The following is an 8,993-nucleotide window of genomic DNA, read 5'->3' on the forward strand; positions in this document are numbered from 1 at the left end:
TGATATTGGATTTGGCTCTTCTCAATTGATGTTACACCCAAGTAACCGGGAGATGGAAGGAATTTAAAAAAAATAAAATAAAATTTGTGTGTGTGTGTGTGTGCACGCACATGCGTGTTCGTGGGACAAAAAAGCTTTGTACTGGATCTGGCCTTTTAATTGTTAGTTTTATGATTTTTACTACAACCATTTGATCTATTCCATTAATTTATACTTTTGTTGAACAAGATTATTATTTTTGTTAAATCACTTTATTAAAAAGGAAAATCCATCTAGGCCCCTTCCATGTCAACATGTTTGCCTGACAAATTTCTTATGTTCAATGACCATTTTATATTTATTATTATTATAGAAATCATGGGTGTTTCTCCAGTGAGACGCATCTCACTCTAGGCAACTGGAGATTTTGCAGTTGTGGCATTATCTTGATTGAATTCAAGTACCTTATATCAATGTGTTTCAATTTCAACATATTCTAGCATGTCTTGGGATATTTTGTCTTATCTTTGTTTACTAAAGACAATTCAATTTAGTGTTGGCTGAAATTGTAGATGAACAAGGCACATTAAGTTATTAGTCTTTCAAATTTATTGCAGATTGTTGATGCTCTTTACTACAATGCAACAATGACACTTGGCATATTGCAAAAGCTTGGGGTGGCAGCAGACGTTTTTAATCTCTGGTGTCAGATGCTACAATCGGTTAAAAAAGGTGGTTTGCATGCTAATTTTAGAAGGTGACTTCGGCTTCTCAGATTGTTTTCCTCCTCATGTTGTAAAACTTTTCCGGCGGCTTCAATAGTCCTATGGTGATTGCAGGGAACATGATAAGAAAGTTTGCTTGTTGTGATTGACTTCACTTCTTGCACTTTCTGTGGACCAGTTACCTGGAGAAGCACTGGAATGTGTGCTTAGAGCAGCACATGACCTACTTGTTGCTTACAAGGATCAAGTTGCAGGTACTGCTCATTTCATTAGATGCTTTTTCTTTTCTTTTTCCTCTTTCTTTTTCTTTCTACTAATAAACTCAAATTCACAACTGAAAATCAATGTGCATCATGCTTTCCTTATGATCACTCCTTTTAGTTTTACCTTTTTATTCCGCTTATTTTGGGTCTTCCAAGAGGCTCAATAGTTCATCCCAACTTAGCTACACATGCTTTTGACTGAGATTTGACAAGTAGGGATAGCTCGACAGTTTTTCCACATATTATGCACATGTTTCACTTAGAGAAGGTTTGCCATGTTAGTATTTTTAGAGTCTTTTACAGGAACTATACAAGTTTAGAACTGCTCCTAGATTAATCCTAATAAAGGATAGTTAGCTTTTATACTCTTTGTACTAAGATTATAGATAAATGGATTTTGGCTCAATGGATTGAGGTGATTTGTTAGACAAGATCTACATTAGTTGACCAAAGTCAATCTACAGCAGGTGATTTGGATGTAGTATGATCATGAGCTATGCAGGTTCATTAAAATTGTGGCTTTGAGTGTGGTGGATCATTTTCAGATACAACGTATGTGCAGGGTCAAAGATTTAGCCAATACCTTCAACCATGGCTTTTAGATGAAGGGATGGAGGGTGCTTTGCCATACATTATCTACACTGGGCTTTAAACATGATTCATCTGTCATTTGGAACATTCTTTTTCATCTTAGACTGGATACAAATTTTACATGCTAAGTTCCATCCAAATTGATTGGAAAACCATATTCCAAGACAATACAAACCTGTTTTGAAAGATCCTTAGACTTACTGATATTGAGCATGGGTTTGTTCTGTTGTGGTAAGTAGTTTCTCTTTGTTCTTTGAGAATGTCATGGGCAACCATTTTTTCTTGTGTATTTCTTATTTTATTTTATTTTTTACATGCTCTTCAATATTTTCTATGCTCTTTTTTTTTTAGCTTATTAGTACACCCACTATCAGTTCACACTTCACTGTTAGCCACCCCCACTTAGGAATCGATACCAAGACCTTAGTGTTGAAACGAGGTATCTTTCACTCAGTCTACCACTTGAGCTATGGATCTGGGTGTTATGCTTATTTTTTCTAAGAAAATGCAGAAGTTGATATTCTGGGCTGTAAGATATTTGTTGGTCGTATTGGATGGGAAGTCATGTTTTTTTAATATTGCCATTTTTGAAATATTTCATGTGATTTGGAACCTTTAAGTATCATCTTGATTTATTGATTTGCAATTAATATATTTCCAATGCTACAACACTAATTTCTTATTAGATTTTTTATAATTTGTATGATCTTCCCATGATTCTTTTAACTTTTGCAATTGCTTTTTTTTTTTTTCGTAAAAAAAAATAAATTCTAATTGAATGTGTTCACAGTTACAAAAGGGTCAGCTCTTTCTTACCTGTTATGGTGCTTGCTCCTCAAGAGGAGAAATGGATTGTGGATATGGCCCAAGTACTTTAAGGCTCTTATAAATGAAAGCAGCTACTCCTAAGGCATCTTCTTCTAAGAGGAAATCCAAGGATGGAGATGAAGATGGTTCAAAGAAGAAAACCAAAGAAGAAAAATGATCCTAATGCACCAAAGAGAGCTATGTCTGCTTTCATGTTCTTCTCACAAGCCGAAAGAGATATGAGTTATTTTTGGTATGCCAAGCTAGTTTTTTGCTTCTTGTTGCCTTTAAAAGTTTTTGGTATGTCATGCATGTGCTTTTTTATTATGTAGACTTGCCTTCTCAAATAGGTTGGTTCATTCAGGGCTTTTGAGAAATGGGTATATCTAGAAATGGATGTGTGCGTTGATCTAGCACACGTCCATTTCTAGATGTACCTATTTCTCCAAAACCCTGAACGAACTAACCTATTTGAGAAGGTAAGTCTACACAATAGAAAAGGCAAGAAATATATCATCCAAATTCAATGGATGATATATTATATATTTCAAATTTTTTTTTTTTTTAATTTATGAGAATCGTCGACGGCTAAAAACCGTCGAAAAAACCGATGGTTTTGGCTATCACTCTTTACTGTTGGAAACGCCGACGGTTTTAGCCGTCAAAAACGCCGACGGTTTTGGCCGTCGCCCTTATCGTTGGCAACGCTGATAGATTTTAGCCATTGAAAATTCCAGCGGTTTTTATCCGTTGGTGGGCAACGCCGACGCACCCTTTGCCGACGGGCCTTGCGATGGCTAAAATCTGTCAGGGAAGGTCATTGCCAACAGTTTTCAACCATCGGCATTACCCTGTTTTTTGGTAGTGATGGCTTTAAGCATCACACAAGGGCCTCACATACATCATATTAGGCCTCACTCATGGGCCTTATATACATCACATTAGGCCTTAATCCATGGGCCTTCTATGCATCACATTGGGCCTCAATCCATGGGCCTCAAATACATCAAGTGGGCCGCATCACATGGTCACAACAATGGGCCTCATATACATCAAGTGGGCCCATCGTCCTAGTAGGACTATCTACACCATTCATCTATGTATAAAGATCATTTTAGAGCATTACCCAAAAAAAGAATGATGTCGGAAGGTCATCTGGACCATACCACAAATAGTTGTGGAGATAATGACTTTCACTGTTAAACTTCACAGGGCCACCATAACATTTATTTTCCATCCAATCTGTTCATATGGTCACAAAGACCTAAATTAAGAGGAAAAATAATTTCATATTGATCCAGAACTTCTTTGCTCCCAAAAGGATTTCAATGGTGGACGTTCAGTTCTCCACTAAGTTTTGCAGTGTGGTCCACCTGATAAACAGGTCAGCCTTCACAAGATGGGTGGACGGTATTGATAAAACACATACATCAAGGTCAGGCTCACAGGACGTGTAGACGTCCACATAGCAGGTAGGTAACTGGTGGGGTCCACATGTGTGGTCCACCAACAAAATGGACGGACAATATGGATCAACAGATGCATCACGGTGCGTCCCACAACACTTGCTGGCGGGGTCCACATATATCGATGGTTGGGATATAACATGTCCCTCAAGATCAGGCCCACCGATCTTGCTAACGGTGATACAGATGGACGGTGTTGATGAAACACTTACCACGGTGGGCCCTTAAAGTTTGCCGGCGTGATACAACTGCTATATAGCTGGTGTGTGGCCCACTGGCCCACCATCCAGATGGACGGTCTGGATGAAAATAGGTGGATGGCGTTGATAAAACACTTGCATCATGTGGGGCCTCGTTCAGATGGACGGACGGTGTGGATGTACCCCACATACATCGTGCGAGACCCACAGAACTTACAGACGTCAATACAGCAACTATTGTTGCTCGAGGGTCCCCACCGTCAAGATGGATGGTGGGATATAACATATACCTCATGATCAAGGCCCACAAATGGACAGTTTGCGTGGATGAAACCCATACATCTGGTGGGTCCCACGGAACTTGCCAACATCACTACATCAGCTATATAGCTGGTGTGGTACTCCAGCCAATCCGTCTAGTAGGTGGGTCCCACATGGTGCCCACCACATACATACACATATATATATAATATGTATTATTTTTTTTTGAAAAGGTCTAGCATCTAGGGTCTGGACGCTGGACGAACGGTGTAAATGTAAGGGACATGCATCATAGGTGGGCCCACACATGTGGGACCCACCAGCTCTAGGACAAGTTGATATTTATGTTCTCTTCATCTGGGCCTGTCCAGATGGTCGAGCAGCAAGACCGTCCGCTGGACAGTCCAGAAAGATGGGCCCCACAGCTAGAGGGCATGGATATAACACATCATGGTGGGATATACACACACACACCAGGTGGGCCACACACATCATCATCATCACCATACTAAAGGAAAAGAGAGTGAGAGAGAGAGAGAGAATTGGCGTGCAATGGAGGGCTGCTCCGCCACTATGAGCCCTCCCTTCCATGCAATACAACACGTACATCAAGTGGGTCCCAATACATGTGGGCCCACCGATAGAAATCAATGATGAAAATGCTAATATCACCCACCTATATCACTCCTTTAGCTCCTTGGACTCCTTGGATCCTAAGTTAGCTCTTTAAGGGTGGATGATGAAGGTTGGATGGCTAGGATGGGAGATTGGGTGGTAGGAAGTGGGCCTTCTCTTGAGTTCTTCTCTCCTTAGAAATTTTTTCTCTCTCATGGAAGCTTGGGATGGAATGAGATGGAGAGAGAGGGTGATGGGATGAAAAGGATGGAAGGAATGGATGTTGTAAGAAAATGACATGGAGGGTATGGGCTTGGTTGAATTTTGGATGAGAGAGGGATGGGTGGAGAGAGAGAGAGTTGACTTTGGGTAAGGCTTGTGTAAAAGAGGGATGTGTTGTGTACTTGACTTGTGATTGATTGATTAATGTGATGAGTTGTAGAGATTCTCTTGGAATTCGCAACACGTGACGTTTTTCTCTGGAATTCTCTTAGAATTCGCAACACGTGGGATTGATTGATGTGATGACTTGTGATCGATTGAAGGGAGGGCTCTGCCACTATGAGCCCTCCCTTCTATGAAATAAATACAGGCCCACAACTCCTGGCCTGGATATCGCATCGGTGCGTGAGACGCGACATTGGAACCGCGGCGACGGCACAGTCGCTAAGGTACAAGTTTCGAATTGAGCCAATTTGGGTTGATAGGTTGCAACTCAGGGTCGCGCACAAATGTTGTTTACGCATCGGTGGTTGCCGAAATTCGACCGAGAGGACCATAAGATCCTAAGGAATGGTATGGACTATGATAAGAGCCTTACAGCTCTCTCCTCCTAATAAAATTTTTTTCCTTAAAAGTTACACAATCATTACAACTAGACAACTCATATCGAAGAAGAAACATAACATCATATATAATCGGAGACAGTATACAAGATACAACATATAATCAATCATCTAAGAGATGGGGATAACACTCTCGAATCTCGGCCTCACGCTCTCGAGACGCCTCATATCAACAGAATAGTGACCCTACTGCACCTTCACCATGCGAATGACTTTGGTCTGGAAGATCTGCTCCTTCCAATCAAGGATACAAACCGGCTGCTCAATGTAAAAAAGCGTCCTCACGAACCTCTACCAGCTACCAATTAATAATAGGAACTACGTCTGACCCACACTTTCTCAACGTAGAGACATGAAAAATGATGTGGACGTCAAACAACTAAGATGGCAAGGAAGCCGATAGGCCACTGCGCCAATGCGCTTAGTGATCTCGAAAGGTCCTATGAATCTCGGGGCAAGCTTGCCCTTCGCTCCAAATCGAACCACGCCCTTCATGGGCGAGACCTTAAGATACACTCTGTCCCCAATAGCGAACTCCAAGGGACGAAGCTTATGATCAGCAAAACTCTTCTACCGGCTCTGAGCTATGTGCATCCTCTCTATGATGATATCGATAGTCTCTTACGTCTGCTGCACAAGCTCAAGACCTAAGAGACGCTGCTCTCCAACCTCGGTCCAACAACTCAGAGATCTACATGGTCTATCATATAGTGCCTTAAAAGGAGTCATGTCAATGGTCGCCTGATAGCTGTTGTTATATGGGAACTCAGCCAATCACAAATGCTCATCCCAGCTACCCCCAAAGTCAATCACGCAGGCATGAAGCATATCCTCAAGCATACATCATTAATACATATCATCATTGTATTAACAAGAGTACTTAGGACATGATTGTTGTACTGCTTTATCATTACTGCTTGACTGAATTGATAACATGTTAACCTTTACCTTATAGCTCCACTGAGTTGATCACTCACTTCCGCTCTGGGACGGTGTTTTAAAACACTAACTAGACTCTATTGTAGTTTCAGATGATGGCGAGGCTTACGAGTTGGAGCCGGCCTTCTACAACGACGAGGAGGAGTTCTCCTTCATGCAACTCTCTAGCGGGTCTATATAGACCTGGAGTTGCGTCGACGAGGCTACAGGGATACAAATTAGTTAACATCACACTTATCATTTTGTATATTTTAAAACTATATATGTAATTATTTAACCTGGTATCATGTTCATACTCTGAGGACTTACAACCACTTATATGCTTTATATATTTAACACAGTCTTCCACTTGCGTAATCAAATCATCTCTGGAGTATGATATGCTGATTTGGTGTAATCTCATTCATGTTTAATGCACTAATACGAACAACATTTAATCTCATTATCTATGTTGTATAAGTGATGCATTGGAACTCGGGAGCCGAGCTTCTGCTCGACCCCCGATTTTCAGGGTGTTACACAAACACTTGCATTTTATCAATTAATTACATAGAGGAAAATATGATTACATTAAGGAAATTATACATATGCATAAGGCAGTAAAGAATCATATCTTGTAACGCCCTGAAATTTGGGGGTCGAGCATAACTCAGCTCCCGAGTTCCAAAACATCACTTATGCAACATATTTAATGATGGATGTATGTTGACTGTATTAGTGTATAAAACATGGAATAGATTAAGCCAAAACACAGATATAATTCAGGGATAAGTGAAGAAAGCAAGCGGAAGACTTATAGAAATATGTGTACATGTGCAAATCCCTGAAGTACATACACAAACCAGGTCGTATGAAAGTGTTACTTATCAAAATTACAAGTATCAAGTTACATCATTTAATTCTCAAAAATAATCCCAGAATCCCGCGCATCAGAACAAGGCTCACTAGAACCCGTCTGAAAACTGCATATAAGAGAAAGCAGCCTCATCATCATCCATCTCCCGCTCTGCCTCAGAAGTCGCATCAACATCTGTAACATCAGAACCTAAGACAGAGTCTGGTGGGTGTTTAACATTGCCCCAGAAACGTGGGAGTGAGTGATCAACTCGGTGAAACAATAAGGCACTGGTTAACATGTTATCAGTTCAATCAAGCAGTAATGATAAAGCAGAACAATTAAACATAACCTAAGTACTCTTGTTAATGCAAGGATGTATGCAAAATGATGCGTGCCCTCACGCGTACACCCTCAGCGTCTTCATCTTACGTTACGCATGACACCACCTCAAAGTGCGCCACATCTACAAAGCACATGCAAATGCGGTGCATGGATATGATTACCAAGTTGTTATTAGTCCATTTCATACAGCAGGATTGGGAAGCTAAGGTACCTTCCTCATATCACCATCCAAACAGTGATCCATTCTAGGGTCGTCAGTCCTAGACAGCTCATACGATCATATGGTTTGAGGTCGTTGCAAAGGGCTCATCACCAATCAATGCACGCCTATCATACGTTCGCTACTACACCAAGGCTCGTCACCTCAATGTGGTATCCAGGCATGCTCGAGGTCACTACAAAGGGCTCGTCACCAATCAATGTAGGCCGACAGCACAAATATAGTGTCCCATACCACCATAATCGGCTCACGAGTTTAGTTGCTCACTGGTCACTATGGGGAGGCTCGTCACCCCAGCATAGGCCGACAGCTCGGCCACGGTGTCCCATACCACCATGTCCGGCTCATGAGTCTTAGCGAATCAAGGTACCATGGTTAATAGGATTCCATTGGTAAGTTCGGTACCCTAGATTCAAACAGTAGTGTCCATACATGGTGAATATACATCAGACAATCGGGTTACTTGACGAACTCGACTAGCACGAGCGCACGTTGGGTTAAACGACATAGAGTGCGCAAATACTCCGCGTGACCAAACCACTACCGCCAACTCTAATACGGCCCGGGTTCGTCTAATTCCGTCCTTTGTGGCAAAAGCAATCTCAGCCACAACCTTAAGGCAGATTACCGATTTCTTGGACTATTCATAGTCCCAAACACATTACACTACAATAGATGTTCGTATTAAATGTAGAAGAGTAATGGAACAACAACTTCAATCATGTGGTACTCAAGCATTTGAAGACTATCAACTTAACATAAATGTAAGCATAAGTAATGCTTGAATTTAACAACAAGGAATGTAACTAGCAAGAAGGAAATCATACACACTAGTGGGAGAGTCGAGAATCATTTCTCAACGCCCATACTAGGTTCAAATATCACACTTTAGATCATTCAAA

The 8,993-nt window shown here is 41.1% G+C and overlaps 1 long non-coding RNA gene across 1 annotated transcript; it reads left to right on the forward strand.

Annotated features, from left to right (window-relative positions):
- Positions 1 to 871: 871 nt before the first annotated feature.
- LOC131229366 (uncharacterized) lies at positions 872 to 2,576 on the forward strand. Its single transcript, XR_009163292.1, has 2 exons — positions 872 to 958; positions 2,349 to 2,576. It is a non-coding gene; the product is annotated as an uncharacterized LOC131229366 (long non-coding RNA).
- The last annotated feature ends 6,417 nt before the right edge of the window (positions 2,577 to 8,993 follow it).

Source organism: Magnolia sinica, chromosome 2 (genome assembly GCF_029962835.1).
Source record: "Magnolia sinica isolate HGM2019 chromosome 2, MsV1, whole genome shotgun sequence".
Lineage (NCBI taxonomy): Eukaryota > Viridiplantae > Streptophyta > Magnoliopsida > Magnoliales > Magnoliaceae > Magnolia > Magnolia sinica.